The 25700-nt window shown below is 32.5% G+C and overlaps 1 protein-coding gene across 3 annotated transcripts in view; it reads left to right on the forward strand.

The window, feature by feature from the left end:
• Positions 1-8173: 8173 nt before the first annotated feature.
• The window catches only part of LOC132702829 (uncharacterized), an 85522-nt gene continuing 67995 nt past the window's right edge, over positions 8174-25700 (forward strand). For all 3 annotated transcript variants that reach the window (XM_060671637.1, XM_060671638.1, XM_060671639.1), the window contains exon 1: positions 8174-8406. The gene's annotated coding sequence lies outside the window, so the exon portion shown is untranslated. The remainder of the gene's footprint in view (positions 8407-25700) is intronic.

Here is a 25700-nt window from a genome sequence, read left to right on the forward strand (position 1 = left end):
GAATGGAAGATTGACACAAATATATAGCTACGTAATAAATTCTTTATTAGATTTTTGTTATTACGTAGCATTAACATGAGCATTAACGCATTATACTCGTGAAATAAAAGGTTTCACAACAATCCTAGCTGACGCTTTGATTTTTAAACATCCTGTATCGTAATGAGATTATTAAAATGAAATATTATAAATATTTTTACGTAGGGTCCAGTTGCACACTTGGATTTTTGTAAAATAGGATGTCAGTATACATATTTTGTTATTATTATTTTATTACAAAAAATGAGATGCGAGCACAAAGGTATATATATCAAATGAAAAACCATGTATCATTTAAAGCTGAGTTTTTATACTCTTTCTAACTTCCTCTAACCAGCATATTTTTAAATAGAAGCAGGACAAATCGTCCTTAATTTCTTTGTATAATAAATTTTTAAAAAGCGTACAAAAAGCGTAATTAAATTTTTTAAATATATCGGGTGTTTCAATTAAAAAAACATAGTTTAAGATTCTACGTTAAAAATTATATCTTTTACAAAAATTCTAAGCATAAACAAATGTATATACGTTTTCATCATTTTTATTACGATAAAGGGTGTTAAAAATACAAAGCCCAACTTTTAACAAAATGGAAAACTGAAAATTTGCAAAACATGATTGGGTGGGCCTCAAAACGAAAAGCTTGAAGCCGTTTAGAAACCACTCAAACCCCAAGTGCATCTATAATCAATGTTAGTCGAGAGATAAGTAATCAGGATTCCACAGACATGAAGCATACTCCAAATATAGAACATTGATGGAATTCACTTTTTCAAAATCTAATGACTACCATTAGGCCAAAATTTTATAAGCGTTTGCAATTATTTTTGGCAAATATTTGTTAGTGGTAAAGTCACTCTCAGAGAGCACGCTATGGCCTTTGACATTTGATCTCACTTAGAGTATATACATATATATGTTTATTGATGACTCGGGAATTTTCGACTTAGTTGTTTTTTCCAAATATGTCGTGAGATCTCTAGTGACCGGTTTGTATATTGGGTCATTCAAAATTTTCTCCAATTGTGCACTATAATCCGATGTATTCATGACGACAGTGGCATTTCCTTTGTCTGCTGGCATTATTATTAAACGAGGATACAAAAAAGAAACTTATACCCAGGGAAAAATCGAGTCGTTGTCCAAATTCTACGGGCTCCCAAAGATACATAAGGACGGTGTTCTCCTGCGTAATCGTGAGCGCCTTTAACTCACCAGTATGCAAGCTGGAGCAACATTTGGCCAGTGCACTGCAACCCATAGCGGAAAAGGCAGAATACTATGTTAAAAATTCAGAAAATTTGACTCAGATTTTAGGTTCGGTCAGTAGGGGAGGCACTCCTGCTTATAGAAGAGAACGAAAATTTTCCGCCGTATATAACGAATCTGTCAAGACACTGCCTGAGAAATGCGTACAACGGGAAAATATATCGACAAGTGGATGGACCAGCAATGGGATCATTTCTCTCACCTGTGATTGCTAACCTCTTTAAGATTTACTTCGAAAAGAAAGCAATAGAGACGGCAAATATGAGGCCAAAACTATGGGCAAGATACGTTGATGACGTATTTGTTGTATGATCTTTGGCAAAGACGAGCTGTTGAAATTCCTAGACTATCTGAATTTCATCCATCCAAGGATTCAGTTCACAATAGAACTTGAAGAGGATAACAGTCTGCCCTTCTTAGATGTACATATCAGAAGGACCGGAGATGGACACTTGGAACACACTGTCTATAGAAAACCAACACACACCAATAGATATCTGAACGCTGAGTCTCACCACCACCCATCACAGATACAGGCAGTGGCAAATACATTAATTGCTCGGTTCTTCAGGCTTACGAACGAGAAGAACAGGATACCAAAGGCGCACCATCAGCAGGGCAATAAGCAAACAGCAGCAGCCGCAACAGAGAGTGCAGGACGAAACCCAAGAGAGAGCGATCGCTGTTTTACCATACATCAAGGGGATTACTGACAGAATCGGCCGGATATTACGGAAGCACGAGATATCATCTACGGCATACAAACATGATCATACCATTGGAGCAATATTAAGAAACCCAAAACAAAAAATTACTTTGGAGAACCAAGGAGTATATAGTGGTGCCTTGCAGGTCGGGCAGTTTGACGTACATGGGACAGACCAATAGGATTTCAGCCAGGCTCGAAGAACATCGATTAGCCATAAGAAATAAACAAACAACATCGTCTTTATTCCAGCACCAACACCGGACAGGGCATAACATTGATTTCGGCACTTGTAAACAAATTGGTAACATTTCTGATTTGACGACCAGGGTTATACGAGAGGCCATTATATATATATATATATATATATATATATATATATATATATATATATATATATATATATATATATATATATATATATATATATATATATATATATATATATATATATATATATATATATATATATATATATATATATATATATATATATATATATATATATATATATATATATATATATATATATATATATATATATATATGATGACACTATATTCCGGGATATCATCCGTTCGCTCGTTGAACTCCGACTGGAATCCTGCAGACGTTTCGCCAAAATCTCACTTGGCATCCTCAATGCTCGCGCTCCGAAAACACTTCGAACACTCGAACTGTTTTCGGAGCGCGAGCATTGAGGATGCCAAGTGAGATTTTGGCGAAACGTCTGCAGGATTCCAGTCGGAGTTCAACGAGCGAACGGATGATATCCCGGAATATAGTGTCATCACATTTTTCCATCCGTGAATCAATACGTGAGAATTTATATATATATATATATATATATATATATATATATATATATATATATATATATATATATATATATATATATATATATATATATATATATATATATATCGCATTTCACTTTTCCTTTCTAGTACTGTCCCATTCATTTCTTAATTGTATTTAATTGGGTTAGGTTCTCTCTCATCACATAACATTTTTGTATTTTAAAGTCAAGATGATTGTTTTGTAACCATTTCATTTTTTCGTTAATATTTTTTTGTAACAAAACTTTTAAAATCGTTGACATGTCATTAATAAGAATGTCAAAAATGGAGGATCGAGGTTCGAATGTGGTATAAAAAGTTCCGAAGCAGCCCTTCTATAAAATATATATTGTTTTCAAAAAATCAAAATTATGACTAACTCAATCAAAATCTTTAGCAAATCTGGTTCGGCATTATTTTCTAAAGCTAAATTACATGTTGAGTAAAACAAGCTCAATTTGTGACCATAGATTTTTTAGCTGTTCTTGGTTTCTTATTTCACAAGTTTCATCGGGTGTACAGATCAATGCAACTGGTCGGTATTCTTTTAAATCCACATGGCCCACACTTTTAGATATTGGGCAAATTTTTGATACTTTTCAAGCACCTCACTAGAAAATGGTTGGTTCAATTCCCAAAATATATTGTTTGCAAGCGTCGTTTATGTGCTTTTTACGCTTTGCTATAAAATATGAGAATATTTGGATTATTGTAAACTCTTAACGTAAACTCAACTGGATATTATTTGTTTGTAAACTTTCCATATAGAACATAATGTTTTAGGGCATAGATAAGCCTTATATGGGACATGGCAATACAAACTATGTACGTGATTTTTTATTTTCATAAAATGAAATCCAGTTTAGATAACTAATAACATTGTGAAAATCATCGATCATCATTGCACGTTTTCTATAATAAATATTTCTACAAGTACATAGCAGTTTTCGGGAATGATTATTATTTCCACGAAATGGATAAGGTCAGGGCGGCGATCGGGATGATCGGTCCGAGTGAGTGACCTCTACGGAAGGAAGAAAGAAAGTGTGAGGTGGGGGAGAGGACGTCGACGTCTTCTTCATAGCCCGAGCTTCGCTTGGATGTTCGGTTCAGTCACGGTCCACGATGTTGCCACGTTGAACACTTTTTGACCGTTAAATAGAATTAATGAATAATTAAATAATAAATTTCAAACATTTTTGATCGATTCTGTACTTATTTCCATTAACTTTTTACAAAGTATAGGATAATGTCATATAAAACGTGTTAAAATTAAACAGATAATTAAAGCATAAACTAAGGCATAAGGCTAAATTATTTTTAAGTACACCTTTTAAAAGCACTACTTTTGTTTAAAAATTTTAACCTTAGTGGGAAGTTTATTATAGAGTAGAACTATCGGACTATTTGCTACCTTAACCAGCCTAGACAACATCAAATTTAAATTGACCTGAAAATCATATTTTCTGATATATTATTTATTTTTTATATGCATAATCGAAGCTAAAATATATAGAGAGGGGAAAGTTTATAAATTTAGTTTAGAAAATAATGTTTTGCAGGAGTATGTATATGGCTTAAATAAAATAATTCTTAGTATTCTCTTTTGTGCTTTCCACATTGACTGTGTCTTGCTGATATTTCGTCAAACATTCTGCCGTCTGAAACTGTACCTTTTTGGAAAAAAAACAATTTAACCTTTGCACTGATGAACTTACTATCAGGCCGTTCTAGAGGGCTAGTAACTTCCTTACCACATTTTTCTTGACAAACTCGTTTATATGTCAACAAGTTATTAGATAATTGCGAAATCTAAGCCATGTCTTAATCAGGTACAAATATTAAATTTGCACTTACTTGTTTTTAAGACCGTTTCTTGGCCAACCTCGAAAAAAACCGCTTTTTGCCAGAATCTGACACACAACAAAATGTCTATATTGGGGAATAGGCAACTGTAAAGTACATTTTTTTAAAAGTATTTCTTGATCAACTGGCCCCAATTTATTTATTTAACATTTTTTCATGTTTGTCTTCAAAATTTTCCGTATAATCAGCATGGACAAAGCCTATAAATATCTATATATCTAGTAGCTACTACATATCTAGTAGAGGTCATAAATGCTTAGTTGAGTGTGTGGTTAGGTTCTTTGTGTCATATAATAGCTACTAAATATATACGGGTGTTGCCTATGCTGATAATGCGCATAAAAAATGCTGGGATATTAGTAAATGTTTAGGGAAAACGAGTTATGTGTGTGGAGATCGCTGCCAGATAAAAAACGCAAGTGCAGATTATTTCGCTCAGTATGTCATCGCCGCTTAAGATGCATCAAATTTGCTGCATCTAATATCTGCAAGGAGCACTTTTAAAATTCGTAGACATTCACAAACTTTTTTTCCATGTTTTACTTTTTATCTACGTGATTTCTAATAAAATCTAAAAACTTCTTAAAATTCGCAGTTCAATCTTCTCGCATAATATTTAAATGCAATTTGTACTTTAATAACGGCAACGTCGCATTGCTTATCTGCAGTTACAAGAAACTCTCCAATATGCAATTTGGATTGAATCATGCAGAGGCTTTTTGAGATATTAAATCTGAAGAAAATTTACAGGCGTATGAGTAATCGACCTCGAATTCCATCAACAAGGAAAATATTCTGGCTATATTTACTGTTGATGTTACCTGTGGCAATATTCGAAAACATCTCTAGAACCGATGTCTTGGGTATTTTTCTAGGCAATTAAACCTATTTTTGACCATTTTTGATTAATTATACAATTTGATAAATGAGAATATTCCTTCGGGGAATGATGCAGAGAGATAATGTTAATATTTATTTTAAGAGCAAATTTAAGTTACTAACCTAAACATATTTTAAAGAATTATTTAAAAGCGGCTGTTTTCACCATCTCCATATTAGCGATGCAAGTTTATAAGATTTCTTTTATGTAGTACATTACCTATTATAAGGTTAATATCCTATCTGTGTTTGGTGTTGCTATTCAATAAATTTGCTATTTGTTCATGTGACAGACAATAATTAATTTTTAGTCTGTTTTGTGGCTAGAGTTGGCAAGGGTCGACTACAAACCTCAACCATTAAACGCTATATTGTGCTTTAAGTTAGATGAAAATAACGAAAAAGTTTAGTTTTACTGAGTTAATTAATTAGGAGCTAAAAGTTTTTAAAAAAGTATTACAAAATATTACCAATAATTGTTATAAAATCTCCATTACATTTATCACAATAATGTAAGATACAGAATTAATTGCGTGCCTGTGTTTGAAATATTCCACTTTTCGCGGAATATAAAAAAACTAAATAAATAATAAAATAAAAATATAAATAAATGGGTAAAATAATAAAAAATAATAAAAGAGTTCGGTTCAGAATATGCAAAGAAGAGACATGGATAGCAGGTCAATAAACGAACCTCTACTCATCGACTTATAACACTAATATTGAAAAGTTGTTTTCTCTACAAAAAAAATCTAGTTTACAAATTATTATATTAAAAAAAAATAATAAGGGTAAGTAAATAAAGGGTATCTAAATAAATATTATTTCACTTTTTTAATATACATGAGTCGATTACTTCAAACCAAAAATATTTAGAAAACAGTTGTCCCGGCGACTAATAAGAGGACTTTTTTCACTTAAAAATGATTGAGGAATAATTTTTTTAACAAAAATTTGAAATAATTATTGAGAAATCGCTCTGTGAAATATTGCAAAATTCTAAAATAACGCCCTGTAGTAGATTTAGTTTATAAATTTCTAGCTAAAATAGTTAAATTCAAGTATTCCGCAGTCTTTACACTTTGATATTAGGCTTTGTTTTTCCTTCATTTAAAAAGTCTGTTGTACTTTTGTTCACCTTAGCAATCCTTAACTCTTTGCAGGCAGTTTACAAAATATTTTGAGAATAAGTTCGGAGGAGTCTATTCTACTGAAAAATTTGTAAGGAGGTATCGCTGGCGGATTAGCAGACGAATCATTTTATTTTAACGCGCAAGGTTGACTTTAAATTTGACATTAAGATGTAAAATAATAAAATTAAAAAAAAATAAAAGAATTAACAGCTAACCTTCATTAAAATCTCATTTTTGTTGTTACCACTCGACCAAAAAGGAACGAACGTTTTCAATGTTAAAAAATGGATTAATTTGTTACACCTGTCTTGTGGAATTAAATTAGGTGTATTGTTTATACAATTATTATGAAAATGATACGATATGAAAATAAAATATGTAATATAATATACTATTCTAGCAAATGATCATAATTTTTTGTATAAAATTATCTCAAAGATGCTTAAAAATTCTATTACGGAGCAAGAGTACATTTTAAGTTAAACTTAAATGTTAAAATTACAGAAAAGAATATTGTATTCAAAACTGTTTTTGATTCACCTTGTAGAAACTAATTTAAGAAACTATCCTTAGGTCGACTACTTTCGTGTGGATGACCCTGTGTAAAGGGTGTTCCAAACTGGACACTTTTAAATTTAAAATTGCCTTTCACAATGAGAGAGATGAGACCTAATGCCTAGTTTAATTTGCATAAAAAATATAACAGTTAAAACCGCACATATTTTACTGTTTCAATGCTGATTTTTTAAACATTAGCGGTTTTAAATAATCTTTGTAAATATTTTGGAATGGAGAACTTTTTTTCTAATTAATAATTAATAACTTTTACCTAAAATTTATTGCATGTACCTTAAAAATCAATAGTTTAACACTTATCAACATAGCAATAGTAACAATTTCTACTCCCTTTCGTAAAATGCCTAATTATGCACCGATCTAGAGTGCGCCACTTTACTAAGTGAGTTATTTGTCCCACGGTTTACGTATATTTGTTAAACTGATTTATGGAAAAATGTAGCCGGGTAAGCGATTTTCCGCGACATTTTCAAATTTATTTAAAAAATTACATCAGTCTTTCGTTTTCACAGCCAAAACCACAATTTGCCAACGATTATGTATATAAAGAAGTAAAGAAATAATAAAGAAAGTGCTTTTAAAAAGTTTTCCATAGCAAAAAAGTTACAGTAGTTTTTTATGAAAATTGGCACCGATAGACACCGACATTAGTTTTTGTTATTTAGAGAAATGTCCAATGACCATATTTTTGGTTTCAATTCGATTTCCAGTTTTCTATTTTATGACCTATCCTCTAAATCACACCAGGTTCGATAGGAGGGGTCCTTAATTCCTTGAATAATATTACTTTTCGCTGATCCGGCAACGGGGCGATTGAGTTTATACCGGCATCCGTCACCCACTTCAGACATTCGATGCAGCGCGCGCGTCATGTTCGCGAGGTCTGAAGTCTTTTTGAGCAGGAAAGAGCAATATACAGAGTGTTTTCAAGCCGGTGTGCAGTGGAGAATCGGCGACGTTAAGTTTACTGTTACCGGTTGATCAACTGGAACTCAGACTAGATTAAAAACGGATTCTCCGAAGGCAGCGTGTTGAGCAATCTGGCAATCATTTCGGCGATTTTGTGTTTCGTGAGGGGATTTGTGTTTGATGTTATTGGGTAAGTCGACTTGAGGACCAGAAATTTTTGAAAACAAAAAAGGGGCATCATCCAAAGCCGTTATTGTTAAATGCGTTATGATAAATAAAACGGACTACTGACAAAAATGGGATTGATAATAATCCTATTAGCTTCAAATAATAAATATGTAAATAGAAATCTTTCGTCTGTAAAGTTGAAGTTTATAGTTAATAAATAAATATTCGTTCCGAAACTAAAAACTAAGTCTTTCCGTCAATCAAATTTTAAGGTAATATTTTTGCGTAGGGTGGGATTACGCGATTAATTAAACAACTGACATTTTAAAACTGTACCCGTCCGTCCCAGGTGGCTTGGCATATCCTCGAATGCCGACGATTTATAAAGAACTGATTAAATTCCTATTAGACACCTTTGACACCCTTTTCTACTGAAAATTATTTTAGCTGTACCATTTTAAGTTTAGTACATACATTTCTATAACGATTTTGTAGTGTAAGAATAATTGTGCGGTGATATGAATAGCGGAATAGAACACGAACCTTAAATTATAGGTAACTTAAACATATTGCTCTATTCTTATGATGAGTTTAAAGTGACGTGACTAAATTTACCACGTTGCGGTAAGTACAAATAGACGGTTTGAGGGAGACAATTTTTATTAAATTTATTCGACTTTAGTCTCGATAATTTCATCAATTTTAATGACCGCTATTTTCTTTTGACATTTTCAGAGGTTTTCCCTTATTCTTAAAAATACCCGTTATACGAACTGTACAACTAGGAGATTTCGTTCAGATATTTGTTCATTTACAAAATATTAGGCTAACAAGTTCAAAATATGCGTCATTTTATTCAAATTTACACATTTTGACATATTTATAAAAAAACGGAAACAGAAAAAACTGCCTCACTCCACACTTCAAACTTAAAATAAGTATAAAATAAACCCCGTTCTCTTATTTTACAATAATCCATGTGATAATAATAAGAATCGTTATCAGTGACATCCCTTTAAATTTATTCACTAGGTATTTCTTAATTTTTTTCTAATCGCAATCTATTGAGTAATAGTGGAAAAGAGTATTAGTAAAAGGAATGGTAAAAATGTTATAAATGTTTTTTATCTAGCCATCAAAATATGCAAACGTTCGGAATTTTTTTAGAACTTTACAAAATAAAATATCTTTGGAGAAAGATTATCTTTTGTCATTAAAACCCCCTAATTGGTTTTTCATGTTGCACTTTCTTCCGATAGAATCAATAGTCACACCCGACAAATTAACCGAGGAATATTAGCAAGGTATTTCAACTATTTACTTTGGCTTGAAATAAAAACTCGCCTGTAAACACTTTCTTCCAACTTCCAACACTTTTGTCGCTTGTGAGTGATCCTAATTTAACAGTGTTTTTTATTTGTTAAATGTTGTATATGGATTTCTCAAGCTCTCATTTTTCTGTGAACATTTTTTTTTCGTTTCTATTACTAACCAACACAATTTATATCACTGGTGTCTATTTAAGAAGTAAGGCAGACCTAAAAATTCGGTTGATATAACAATTGAATGTGAATTTTTGACATAAGTATTAACGTTAGAAACATGAGAATACAAAACATAAAATGTCACCTAATATATAAATCGTCTTCTAATAAAACCAAGCTAGTAAAATGTTTCGCAATCTTCGTTGCAAGTTATTGTTATTAATTACTGGCTTCATATTTAACAGTCACCGTGAATCATTGTCCGTTGATTTTGTTTTCCAATGAATCGGTTCAGTAACGGTAATATTTAGTTTCGCAACATTTCGAAATTTGTGAATAATTTCAATTCGCACCATATCAGCATCTGGGTTAATGTATTTGAGTAAACGAAATTTCGATTTTGAAAACCGGTTAAGCGCATTAATTCAGAACACAGTGGATGACCGCACTGCTATTGACAGTGCTTTTAAACTTAAACTTTAACGTATAGAACCGTTGGTTCTGCTTCCTGCAAAGGCTTACGGCACTAAAAGTTAAAAATACGTTGCTTTTGCTATTTTTATTTAATATTTTGCGCTTACATTCATCCGGGAGTGACGATGCATACGTCTTAAAGTTACACTTTCCGCATGCTTGATCCATGTACAGTTTGGTATATTAGAGTAGGGAGTAGAAAAATTAAGTAGAAATTATCTAATAAGTGCTATTAGTGTTTTCAAGCATTTTAATTTTCAATTAAAATAATTAATTAAATAAATAAATAAATAAATGCGCGGCCTCTGAAGATGCCAAGTAATATTTTGGAGAAACGTCAGGCGAATGATCCTACTCCAGGATCAAACGACGAACGGATGAACACCCGGACTACCACCAATACACATAGTTTCATCCGTGAATATATATATATATATATATATATATATATATATATATATATATATATATATATATATATATATATATATATATATATATATATATATATACAGGGTTTTTCACTTAAAACTCCGCACACCAATAACTCCAAAACGAAAAGAAATATTTAATTTATGTAAAAAGTAGTCAAAGTGTGGGGTCAAGTAGATATTTCCTAAAGTTTAAAAAATTCGACGCCTGTAAAGAGCTGGGCGTCGCGACGCGTCGAAAAATTATTCGATTGCAGAGACTTTGGAAATACGTGCATACAAAAGTACGTATTATTTAAGAACTTTCTTGTTATTTACTCAAACTTATTTACTTTACCCGTTTCTAAGTTATACCGATTTAAAGTAAACATTTCTTGATTAATAAAAAATGTGATTAACGCTTATTTTTACAAGTATGCCATGAGTGACAGTTACTAGGGCAACCATTGTTATCGCAGTTGTTTTAAGTGCAATTACAAACGTAAGTTGTTATTGCTGTATCAAAAAATTGTCACATTTTGTCACAAGAAATATCCAAATTTGTTCGGTTTAAAAAAATCTAAGAATTATTATGTGAAAATGGTGCAATTTAGCAATGAGGAAAAAGTAGACATGTTACTGGTGTTTGGAGAATGCAGATGCAATTGTAGAGAAGTAAAAAGAGTTTACGCACGGCGTTATCCGCATAGAAGAGTCCCCGATGCAAAAACCTTTTCAAGTTTATGTAAAAACTTAAGAGAATATGGCAGCATCATAAAACCTAAAAGAGATAAGAACAGGACGGCTACAAATGATGAAAATACTGCTGCTGTAATTCAGCAGATTGATAATAACCCCAAGATATCCCTATCAGAGATAAAAGAAAATACCGGTGTTACCATAAGTTCTTCGTGGAGAATTCTACATAGAAACTCTTTTCACCCGTACAAAAGTAAACTAGTTCATATACTAGAACCAGGCGATTATGCTAGAAGAATGTATTACTTAGCGACATTGTCCGATTTGTATAGCCAAGATGCAAATTTTCTCTCGAAAATTTTATGGAGCGACGAAAGTCGATTTCAAAATAATGGAATCGTTAATAGACACAACTGTCGTTTTTGGTCCGAAAACCATCCTCGTTGGATTACAGAAAGAGGTAAACAACGAATTTTTAGTGTCAATGTTTGGTGCGGCATATTAAATGGATTCCTTATTGGACCTTACTTTTACGAAGGAACTTTAAATGCAGATCGCTATTTAAGATTTCTTCAAACTACACTTCCGGAACTATTAGAAGAAGTGCCTCTTGACACTAGAATGAATATGTGGCTACAGCAGGATGGAGCGCCTGCACATAATGCCCAAATAGTAACGAGGTATTTGAACCGAGAATATCCCAATAGATGGTTTGGTACTAATGGACCGGTAAGGTGGCCGGCGAGGTCCCCGGACATTACACCACCAGATTATTTTCTTTGGGGCTACCTAAAAAACGTTATCTATGAAGAACCTATCGAAGATATGGCTGATCTCATTAACAAAATTAGTGCAGCGTGTGCCGCTATCACAAGAAGGACTCTCCTACAAGTGACCCAAGCTCATCTGTTAAAAGTTTTTAATAGTTGTGTTCGAGCAGATGGACATAATTTTGAACAAAATTTTTGAAATGTCTTATTATGTAGTTAATTGCAATAATAATTTTGGTTATTAACTTGTAGGTATTTTACTGTTTTTTCATTTATTTATCATGTTATCAGAACTAAATCAATACAAAATAATAAATAAAATCATACTAAAATAGTTGAAATCTATTGCACTTAAAACAACGGCGATAACAATGGTTGCCATAGTAACTAACATTCATGGCATACTTGTAAAAATAAGCGTTAATCACATTTTTTATTAATCAAGAAATGTTTACTTTAAATCGGTATAACTTAGAAACGGGTAAAGTAAATAAGTTTGAGTAAATGACAAAAAAGTTTTTAAATAATATGTACTTTTGTATGCGCGTATTTCCAAAGTCTTTGCAATCGAATAATTTTTCGACGCGTCGCGACGCCCAGCTCTTTGCAGGCGTCAATTTTTTTAAACTTTAGGAAATATCTACTTGACCCCACACTTTGACTACTTTTTACATAAATTAAATATTTCTTTTCGTTTTGGAGTTATTGGCGTGCGGAGTTTTAAGTGAAAAACCCTGTATATATATATATATATATATATATATATATATATATATATATATATATATATATATATATATATATATATATATATATATGCAGGAAGATAAATAAGAAAGATATATGATATAACTGACCACACTCTTGAGCCACCAAATATAACAAATGTGTTACTTATCTTAAGATATTCAGAAGTGCAAAAACTGCGAATACCGTTACAACAAAGTTAACCAGTTATTGCATCTATATCGAAGTCAGGTTAGACGATTAGACTACCTCGTTATAGGTTAATTGCGGGTCATGCGATCTGAAGCAATTAAACTGCATAATACGCGTGGCAGCTGGTAATTTGATTTAACCGATTTATTAACAGGTTTTTTTCTTATTCAATTTGGTTCCAGTTTTCACCATAGAAAATAGGTAACGCTGGAACAAAAGAATTCGTTGTTTCGAAATTAATTGTTGCAGGTATTTGGCCGAGTCACACAAAGGTGTAATTTGCGTTACAGTTTGCTTAGTAAACAGTATTATTAAATCAACCGCAGAGAGACAAGTTCAGCTCAAACAAGTTTTAGTTTGAACAGTTAACTATAGCAGTAAATCTCGGATCTTGTTACTCATCTTTAAATTATTTCAGGAAAAAGTGAAATGGCACTCCCATATCGTGCGCAAATATTATTAGAATGTGTATAAGTATTTATTTAACTTTGGGGTGTGTGCATTCGTAATTTTATGTCAACTTTTGCTAAGCGTAGTAGCAGGTATTCCTAAAAACTCTCTGCTTGCTATTTAGTAAAATATGAAAGGGTTGGTAGCGGGATCGGTGCTATAAGTAGGAATCAAATATTGACTTAGTCCAACAAATCAAAAATATATTGATGCAGTTTCAAACTAGCCAAAACTAACCAATAAATATGTCCCATAATTATTAATTATTAATTATTGGTACACATAACTTAAAAACAGCGCGTCCAAATGAAAAATGATTTACAATTTTTTTATTTAGCTTGATTTTGATCGTAACTTTTTTCTTGCTTGCTTAGACCAAGTGTTTTCGATATTTTGACATTTATAGTTTCTAATGCATTTATATTTGCAATAGAATTCACATAAATTCGTTCTAAAAGCATTCATTTTATTGTTATTTATTATTATTTGTGTCATAGTCCTAAAGAATAGTTTTTCTTAAAAACCCATCTGGTCGTCCCATGATAGTTTATTTAGTATCATTGGAACCACAAGGGTAAATTGTAATACATCCCTAAAAATGGGAAAAAAGAGGCTATTCAAAACTGCAAAAATCAAATCTATGGAAGTAAAAATTAAAGTTTTCATTTATTACACGTAGAAAAACGAAATCCAAAATCGGAAATACTTATACTGTTTAATTTAAAATATTAAATAAATGTTAGTGAGTTTTTACTAGCAAAGTTAAAGCGAATCAATGTGCTATATAAAGATAAAGTGTATAATAATAATTAAAATAATATCTATGATTAAATAAAATTTTGTTATTTTGATAATGATGAATTTGCAATATTTAAATATTCTGCGATGAAGAGCATTCTATATTTTTATAAAATATTCCAGTATGCTATTTCGAAATAGATTGGGTGGTTTAACCATGCTGTTGGTGAGAGAGGAGGCGTAGGAGTCCTATAATATGTGGCTACGGAGCAACTAATTGCTGAATGGATGGTATTCAAGAAAACCGACGACATGACGTTTCAGTCATTATAACAATATATATGTGCATAATGAAAAAGAAAGAAAAAAACGTGTTTCAATACGTAAATGAACAGTAATACTCTTAAACTTATAATTGGCCGGAATTAACGAAATACCTATTTTAAATCGATTAAATTACTTAGGATAGATATTAATTGAAAGACATTCATGTATTTACTTATTAGTGGTTATTAAGTCGGCTGGATTATATAACGGGGCGACCTTGCAGTCGAAGAAATTTATTGAGAAAATCCCTTGGTAAATTATTATTTACAACACGCGCGTTATGTTAATTATCGAGTCACTTTATTAATGTAATATACAACTGGCCTTTTCATATTTTCTTTTGTTTGACATTCCCTGCTGCGATAAAATTGATAGAGTTGTTAATTCTCTTTTTACTTACTAACGATGGCAAGCCATAAACTCAGCTCCGCCGTTGCTTTAAGTTGTGTTTTATAGGTATCTACTAGGTAGTCGTTTATATCCCAAAGGATGTACATCAATCAATCTACGTAGGAAATTAAATCACTAAGGAGAGATTTTATTTTTTTACAAAATGGTGCCCTTTTCATTTTTGCTACAATTACGAAAACAAAAGTAAACAAAAGTAAAAAATAAATTTGAAAAAATATGTATTAATGAAATTAATGAAAGTAATGAAATTGTTATCTTGATTTTTAAAACTCAATTTATACAAAAATTTCTAATGTTGACCATAGTCCGGATGATCCAAATTCGAATGGCCTCTACTGCTTTAAGCATTTGCAGCATCGTTAGCCCAAAACTAATATGCATGTTATGTGCTCGATTTTCGAGAGAAATCAAAAACTGAAAACCGCATCGTGATATGTCAAAGCGTTTTTGAGCAACAGGGTGATTCTCAAAAATGTGCAATTTTAAAGGCCCTCTATAACGTTTTTAATTGTAAGAATAGAGTTTTGGGAAAAAACATTTTTTACAGTTTTCTTAAGCGGGAATCTCTCGATTTTACCCATTTTGTCTTAGAGCCTTTAATTCCTGAGATATCACACAAAGTTATATTTCGTTAAATGGGATACCCCCAATTTCTCTAAAAAATCAGTTTTCTAATAAAATTTTTATTAAATACTTTAAAAGATATTTGCAATTCTTGATATTTACCATAGTAGGCGCTGTGCGTGCCTTAAATGTGTAGATAAAATTTTTGTTTTTTTTTTCATACAAAATCAAGTTGGCTACGACACGAGGGGACACAAAAACCTCGAACTTTAACTTCTAGTTTACAATAATTACCAACCCCACAATAACATAAAATAGTTTAGTGTACGGAGTAGAAAAAATGCCATTTCTTATTTCAATTTTCCTTTTAATAGACGCCACGAACATGGCAACATCAATAATTAAAATCTACTTACGTGATTCTTTTAATCTGGAAAGCGTAAATCAAATAAGTTTGTGACTAGGTTATTATGTTCATAGTTTTCTCATTCATCGTACCAAGCACGGAATTTTTCTTTATATATGTTTATTAACTTACATTTTCATTTTTGCCAAAAAATATTTGCTTTTTACTTGATTATATACGATTTATAGATTCCTTGGTTAATGAATAATATTTGCTTTAAGCAATATTAAAATGAGAATATAAAAAACAGATTTTGTCAGTATTCTTCATAAAGATTTGAACATTTATTGCTGTAGGATGTTTAAATTTTACTAAAGTTGTTGTATATTTTTCTTATTCTTTTAAAAAGCTCGAACTGGTAAATTGGTGTCTAAGATTTTTCTATTATTATTTCAGGTAGAGGATAATTTTGTTAATTATGAAGATATTAGAATAAAATAAATCCAGTAGAATGAACCCGAAAATGCTAAATAACTATTGAACTATACAAAGATTTTTTCCCAGCCAGAAATGAAAGATGAAACATTCGGAACTTAAATAAGATATTTTGAAATTGCTTCCTAACAAAGTGGGTTTTGTAAAATAAATTACGTTTCTCAATTCACTCTCGATGTCATTAAAAACGGTCAAACGAATACTTAGTTTTTACAAAAATAGTTTATGTATCGTCATCCATCAGTGTTATCCTTGAAAAGAATTTCCTTAATTAAGTGGCTCCGAATAAAAAAAATTAAACACATAATCAAGCCTGGTTTGAGTACGTAATAAAAGCGTGTCAACTCCTGCGGCTGAAGGTAATTTATAAAAATCTTATTTATCACATGACGGAATATAGCAAAACTTCGGTAAAGTAGCTTATTTCAAATTGCCACAATATGCCATTTAGAGTCTTAAAACACGGAGTAGTTCATGAGTGTGTTTTGCCGTTATTTGACAAAATAGCACAAAACCAAAATAGATTTGAATTTCCAACTTTGTTCAGATACTTGACGTTTCCATATATTAGAATTTTCCTTATATTCTTTTATAAATTTACCTTTGTCAAATAAAGATAAAACTTTATAAATGTTATATTTAAAAACATATGCGAAAGCCGGTTAGAACACTATTAAAGAGGGCTAACTTACAAGTAAAAGTAAACTTCACATAAAAGTCAATTTTATAGCTTTTTTGTTAAATAGTAAAATTAACTTATCAAGCCTTAGATGACGGATATATTTCGTGATTTTACCACTTCTGAGGCGTTACTATCAACGATGCAATAAAATAGAAGATCAAATAAATTTTCCTGGCGAGAGTCGAAACAAAGTTCCAATAAAATTGTGATTTTGGTTTTGATCTTGTCACACAGCATCAGAAAAAAATAAAGTCGAAAGTTTCCATTTTATAAACAATTTTAAACTTGACATTTGTAAGCGCCGAAGTTAAAAACTTTGCATCAGTTTTCTAAATCCCAATTGTGGCGGTCGAAATTGAATTACCCTGTAGAATTTTCGTTTTGAATTAAGCAACAACTTAATCAAATATTTTAATTGAGTTTAAAAATGCATGTAGTCATGTCGTTTGCACTCTAAGATTCTAACGTGGTATCCGTACGTAAAACCGAACTCATAAAATTAGGACGCTTCAAGCCGGTTGTGACTTAACTGAAAGTCTTTGGCAACATATAAGAGAGAAATAAAAGAGTACATAATTCTGAAGGTAGCAAGCGATGTTTGGAACGACCATAAGTTTGCTCGAGTTTTATTTTATTTTGCGCCTTTCTCTCCTGTTCCATAAATCCGAACAAAAAGTCGTTACCATCAATAATTCGTTTTCATTGTCGTAAACACACACACATCTGTTTGCTTCATAATGTAGGCTTCGTTAAACGGGCGTGAAAACTCATCTTTTATATTCCAAATCATAAAAAACCAAAATGTGGGCACATTTATTATGAATAAACATCGACCACGGGAAATGAAAGTGACGCCATTGTTATAAATATGTCAATATTACAATAATTTCTGTCTATGAATTATTGATTAATGGTAGAAAATCCTTGTACGCGTTTTCTTGTTTTATTGATCGTGTTCTAGTGACTAAGATAACTCTGTTGCTTCACAGCCAAAGCATTTTCTATCAAAATTTGATTGCTTTTGTATTTAATTTACTTTTTTACAAGTATGGAGAATATGTTATATGAGGAAATCACTCGGTTACAGCCAACTGGTGTATGTTACTGCCACAAAATTTTATTTGTACATAATGCTTTCAAACAACTTTCTTCGCCGGATTGCCAAAAAGAAATTCTACACACAATTCCTATAAAACAAGGTCACGTTTCCGATATTTTCGAAAAACAGCAAAAAATATCAACAAATTTAATTACTCCCTTTCCCCGGTGAAATGACAGGAAAATGTCCTTTGCGTCATACCGTGAATGGCTTCCCTGACTGAACACGCACTGGGCAGCGGGGAACACAGGATACACTTTGAGAGCTGTAAGTTACTAGCATCGGTCAACGGCTATCACAACAGACTAGTCAGGGAAGCCATTGAGATACAAAAACACCCACACAATTTCAACCGAAAGGAGGAGACCCTTAGACTCAACCAAATCTGGAACCCGATCCTTAGGAACGCCCGAGCAGTACCGATCGATATCCCGAGACCAACCGAAGCGGAACAAGTCCCGCCCACCACCAATCGGCATAAATACAACCTGCGCAGGAGAAATCGTCAGTCTACGTCCAACATCGGAGATGGAAGGACCTCTGAAGAAGCTCGCCACTCGTGCTAGCGAAACGTTTACTTATTATTAAATTATATATTCCTAAATATAAGTAACTCCTATAAAAAAGTCACTGCCGTTGTTTTCCCGAAACATATGCAAATGAATATAGTAAGGGAACGCGCAAATTTAAAACAAAACCCAGGGACGTACACAATATTTCATGCTACTACTACCTACGTCCGTGCAAACCACCGCGGTTGTTTATTTACCGGTGAAAATATCGTACATCTAGTAAACCCCCGTTGTTTTGCTTTTGCGACCGACGTCACGTGGCTGGGACAACCGCAGTCATCAAAACAGACGATATTGGTAAATGTTAAGGACTTAATACCGGGAGATAATGTAAACAAACTTGTTACTTGAAAAAACTTTAAAAATATTCTGCAAACAACAAATTTTTATTTAAATACTTTCTCGGCAATCCAATGATACGAATATTGCCTGGCAAGGTCCGGTTCTGTTCACAAGTCATTCGTTAAAGTACACCTTTTTTAACGATTTCTGACACATATTTAATTTAATGATGGAGATAAAAACTGCTTAATACTATTCATTGAGGCCAACAGCATATATTTATGATAACGCTGCAATAAAAATTCTAATTTTTACATTTACATTACAGGTGATTATCTGGTGGAGTTTCTTTTTTAAGAAGCTGGCTGGTGCGTTAAAATTCGAATCAGTTTTCTGATGGTGGTGGCCGAGGCACAAACATTTTTCATCCATCTATTACTTGAGTAAATCGAAAAAGTAGAAAAATTTACGTAAAATGTCTACGCAACAGAACACATCAAGTTAAAATTATTTACTAAATCAGTTTCTTGCAAATATGCATTCGAAACTTTAAATAATTGATAGCGGCAAACAAGTTTCCTGTCGGTGTGGGCAAAATTTTATTGAAAATTAATTCAAAATGATCGTTTTTGAATAATTTCAAATGCAGCGATTGAATACGTCATGAAAATTAATGTCCCATGCGGGTTCCTTATAAGACGAACATTGCACTTCGTATGTTGTTCGTTAGTGCTGATTTCTTAAGCGGCCCTCACACGATCGGTATTACTAACACTATTTTGCCCTGCCAAAGGAATGATAAAAATACCAACAATTCCCATTACTACACCTCTCATTCTAGATTAAATTTACCTTACAAAATAAATATGAGCTGGACTACGATTGGATAGATCACTTTTGCTAGAAACAGCTGACAAAATACTGTCAATAAAACTGATATTGTAAGTATTGCTATTTAGTTCCTATACCACATAAAAAACACATAAAACTACATAAAAAAGAGTCCAAAACAAAGGTTGCTTAAACTTCCTTTTAGGTAATGAAAATAACCCCTTTGACCTCGAAACTATCAAAATTACTGGCTATGATGAGCAAGATTTCTGAAGAGGGTTGTCGCTGTATAGTTCCTGTAACCAAGGAAAAATGTACTTTTTATCAAAAAATGATCACTAAACTTAACATCTACTGTTATCAACGGTCAAGTAGTAATTTTGATGTTCTTCAGAGGCGCTCTTGGATTGACTTAGATTAGTTATTCGTACATTGGGAAGACTTGGATCACTTTTTCATTGTACGCTTCTTTTTAAACACTAATATAAGGTACTTAGCACAATAGTTTCAATAGTTTACTGTAGGCAAAAATAAACTGAAATTAAATAAAACTATCTGTAATAACCATAAAACACTATTGTAATTAACACACAAGGTTCCTGGCGGTAAACCTTAGTTATATTTTCGCGTTAGAAGAAGAATTTTGAATTTTTGGACCAGAACTCGGCATTAACTTATTTATTTTAGTTTTTTTTTAATTAACCTCCGTTATATTATTTTTAAATATGGTTTTCGAAAACACTTTTACAGTACGAATACGTTCACTGCGACGTGAACCTCAAAATTAAATAAGGTCAAAATACCATTACTATACTCTACCGAAAACATCCGATCGCTCCCAAATCCGTGATTAAAGTAGCGGAAACGTCCGAAGTGACTCGCGAAGCTGATGTTATCTGTGCATAATTCGGTAGAGTAGAGAGTTGGGGAAAACTATTTTTTACGTAAACGTGTATACGTAATATTCAGGAAAGAAGCCGATTTTCGTACCCTTAAAAGAAGAATCAACCTACTGCCCTTGGTTTTTAAGTTATTACTTTTGTTTAATTTCATGCAAATATTTTCAATCAATTATGAGAATTTCTGCTATAAATGTCCCTGAATGACACCTAATTTTAATTTCCTTTCTGATCTCCCCTAACTGTACGACTGAACCTCCCAGATATAATTTATAACTTTCATGTGGTACCACGTTCAGGCTAGGTCGTATAGCAGTATTGACCATAAAAGAGAAAGAAATCAAGAAAAGCAATTCAATACTCTCGCTTTTTATTAAAAAATCGTTTTATCGTAATTCTTTTTGACGTGACTGCATCTGACTTACTCGCATTAGGATCAATCTTAATAAATTATCTCGACACAAAGTTGCAGACCCGATCTAGTAAAAAACTCGCGCTTAGCCTGTCTGCATCTTTCAGCCAGTTTGTGGTTACATTCTGTTCGCAGAGAAAATTATTACACAATGTAAGTCATACCTACTCTCTTACAGTGGTACGATGTTTGCTACCTGTAGAATATATCGCAAAAGCTCAACATTTCGCTTCTCAGTTTAATTGAAAATTTAGAAAAAATCTACAAATAACGTTTTGATCGGAATAGTTTGAGCATCACTTTTTGTCAAAATCTAAAATAATAATAATTATATTTTAGTATATTTTTTCAAACACGGTAAAAGCCCATAGAAATAAAAAAGAAATGTCAACCCAAGTTACTTACAATTTTGGCTACTATCAGAATCTGCAATGGAATGGATTTTAGGTGGATCTGGAAATACTATATTTGCCAAAATATTCGATACATTCTATTCAAAAAACAAATGGTGGTATATTTTGATTTAGATAATCTTGCGAAAAATTTTAAAGGTTTCGAACATTTTTACAATTCACCAATAATAACAAACAATAAAATAATAAAAAAAATAGGAAGGATTTTGTTAGCAATAGAAATGAAATTTGTTTGTGAGGTAATCTGAGTTTCCTTACAGTTCGAACCAATAAGCGTAGTTGCAATAAAAAATTCATTGTCATTTAGTTCTTGATAATAGTTAATAGTTAATTAGCGCTATTGGTGTTGACATTTGTGTGATTTAAAATGTTTAGTGCGACAAATTGCGAAATGTACAGCGCGGATGTACCCTTACGTGTCGCTCTGTCAGAATGTCATGTCACAAGTTTCATCATTAAAGAGTAAAAACAGCGGTCAGGTGAGCGGGCACCAATTGCATCATAGCGGGCGTCGATATCATTAACAAACCCGCGCAACTCATAAGCGTTTTATTACCCGCTGTCGTTAACCTAAAAATTAAAAGATTTCTCCTTCTCATTAATTAAACCTTGTCGTTAACATGTCGTCTAAAATCCTCACCTTAATTGGGGAAAACGCAGTTCGCCGTTTAATGAAAATTGATTGCGGTCGAGTACGAACTGTGACACCCCTTTGTCTGGTGACGAGAATTCAGCACCGCCTATCGAATTCTAATTATCTCAGTAATTTTCCTAAAACAATTTGGATTGATTGACTGTAATAGTTATGTCCCGGATGATTTTTCGTTTAAAGTTTGGTTATTTGTTTGTTTCATTTGGAACAAGAAGTTATCTACTTTCAAAAACCTGGACGCAAGTGATGCCGATATTATTCCTCGAAAGATGATACAGGAATAAACTATGGTCGTTAAAGTCTGCGCAAATTTCTTCTAACAAACGGGCTTAAAACGGATAAAATTAATCAGCGGCTTGGGATTATTGAGCCGGTCCGCTTAACGAAGTGGAGGATGAAATATCTGACACGGATATAGACAAAATAGGATCGAAATTTACGACAACGATACGATATAAAGGCCCGCTTGTCGGTTACTATGATGACACTACTTCAGAACATTTTAAAAACTGGTTTGAGAACACCACCACCAAAAAGGGTGATAGTAATGAATAATGTATGCTGTCATGATCATAGATTGAATAAAGTTCCGTGTCCCAATAACACAAAAAGTACCATTCAGTATTAAATGGGTCATACATGTTCATGGCGGTTACTGTTTTACAGTAGCATCTGCATTTTTCATCCAACTATTGATTTTTTTAATTTAATCCAGGTAATATGGTGGTAGTGACATCTATGAGAAAGAGTTCAACAATAAGTTTTACAAATTTTAAGTTTTTGATTGTTTTTGTCAGTGTGACCGAACGAACTTGGAAATAAAAAGTAAAACTAGGTAAATAGAGGCATAGGTTGGGTTATTTATTGGCTTCCAATTTAATAAACCGTCTCCAAGCAATCCAGCAGGGTATTGACCACCCGGGTCGAATAATCCGTTATTTACCTTTTAGCATTTATTTGTTTATGTATTTTAATCCCACTTATTTATAGGGAACTTGCAGATTTAGCAGAAGTTCTAATCTTTTTCTGCCAGATGTGATGCAAGGCATTAATTTTTTATCTGAAATTAAAATCAGGGACGTACGTACTTGGGACAATTTAAGTCATGTACCAATTTTTAGCAATCTAAAAATTTATGCAAGAATTTCATATCAGCTGAAACTAACAGTTAATTGATTGAATTAATAAATTGGTATTATTTAGTTTTAAAGTATTGCCTGTATTTTACTCGTTCTAGTGCAGTCGCGATTCAGTGTTCGCCCACTCCCATTTAGCTTAGATGTCTCTTTAGCAAGCAGTGGCAGTAGACCTATCATTATTCTCACCGCCTTCATGACTGCTGGAAATTTGTTCGACTGGTTTCTGAGAAATTCCCGTGTCTGAATTTGTCTATCAACCCTTGTTTAAATTATTTTTCTGTGGGTTTAGTTATGTGCCTCGATGCGTCTTCGAGGGCCATTTGGCCGGCAGTCATTATCTATGACAGAGTTGTGCTAATTTGCATTGCCCCTTGGTTGTCATTATAGATCACGCTTTTTTATCACCAATCTTTTTCCTCTATTCCTAGCTCGTCAATTATAATAGAAACGTTTCTTTTCGTCCAAGGCTCACATACTCTGCCTCCTACTCCTACTTGAGTTTTTAAGCTATCTAGTTTACTAGAAATTTTGTTTTTTTTAATAAGACAGTTTATACGAGGTGTGATAAGTACATAGAACATAGTTATTGTAGTAGACGCAGAAAGAAGTTATATAAATATCGACAGGTATCTCCGCCATCGAAAAAGATTTTTTTAACGTGCCTTCTGTCAAACGTAAAACGCCAAAAAATTTTATTTGTATTAATGTTAATTGTAACAAAATGGTTTTAATAAAAATGAACAGATATAAATAAGATTATAGCATATTATGTTCCATCTGTGAGTTGACTTTTGTATAATTTCACACAAATTTCGAATTTGACTATATCTGAGTAAACAATAATTGAACTAATTTCAACACGTATTAACGGCTTGAAGGGTAAATTCGTTGCACATGTTTTTATAATGTCACTTGAACAGTGCAAAATAAATTGCCGGGACAGGCAGTGAACATAAACGACTTGGAACGCATTGACGATAAATTTAACTCATTTCGTTTTGGAAACTGGTCCACCTTTACGGCCCTGGCGAATCTAGATGAATAACTCACTTACACTTTTAAATAAGGAGGCGTAAGCAAAAACCGAGAGTGAAACCCACACCTTCAAAAGAAATTGATTTGCAAATCGTTAAATATTAGGCCAAGTTCGGAATACCAATGAGTTGTCACCGTATCACCGAAAACATCGTAAAGTGTAACAACAAAAAAAACACTATATCTTTTAAAGTTATGCCCTCAGCTCTGTTTCGGTTAGTCTATTTTTACCATATATTTTGATAAATTTTACTTGAAATAATGGTCAAATCTTATCGTGCTACACTTTTTTCAAAATGAAAACTTGTTTCTTTTAACTGGTATTTAAGAGTCTTCGAATCTGCATCTTATGTACTCTAAAGGGCTGCAGTGCAAATATCCTCCTTTATTTGCAAATTAATAACAGGGAGCTTTCAAATCTAAGTACACTCGTTACTTAATGGAAGAATCAACATTTTCTCCATGTAATGTTACGCAATACGTGAACCAGATTACACACAAACGCCCACGGTACCACATACACGCACAGGACATTAATTTATCCACAGTTCAATTAAATTAACCGCACCAAAGACACCCGATCGCCCCAAACCTGCAACTCGCGTACCGAATACACCCGAAGTGGCTCGCGACAATGAAAAATGAAATTGACGTCTTAAAGTGACACTTTTCGCACACCTGCGCCCTGCATAATTGGGTATATTTTTAGTAGGGAGAAGGAAAATATAATTAAAATGATGTACGCAATATTTAAGTCTTCTAAAGCTATTAATATTATACTTAAATATATTCTTCGAAAGAGGTACGAATGTTTGAAAATATATTTCGACCTACGATTACAGCAAAATGACGTGTGTAATCACCGCAATAATTAATTTCAACCATTGCACACTTACAGCGATTGTTTATGACTATTTCATAGTTATTACCTACGCCATTAATCATGTATTTGTTTCTCACCATTATAATAAGCTCAAATAATTTTTAATTTTACAGAGAATGAAGCATATAACTAGGAAATGATGCGAAACTTCCTTATAGAATGGAAAAAATAATGCTTCTCATTAAATCTTTTTCAATACCTTCGGATTTTTTGAATGCCCATCACGTTGACTGGTAATTTGTTTTTGTTCATTCACGCAGATAGGTAATTATGAGCGAGGTAAGTTATTTCGCCAGTCACTTCAGGATTT

Source organism: Cylas formicarius, unplaced genomic scaffold, assembly GCF_029955315.1.
Source record: "Cylas formicarius isolate icCylForm1 unplaced genomic scaffold, icCylForm1.1 PGA_scaffold_6__28_contigs__length_40554024, whole genome shotgun sequence".
Taxonomy (NCBI): domain Eukaryota; kingdom Metazoa; phylum Arthropoda; class Insecta; order Coleoptera; family Brentidae; genus Cylas; species Cylas formicarius.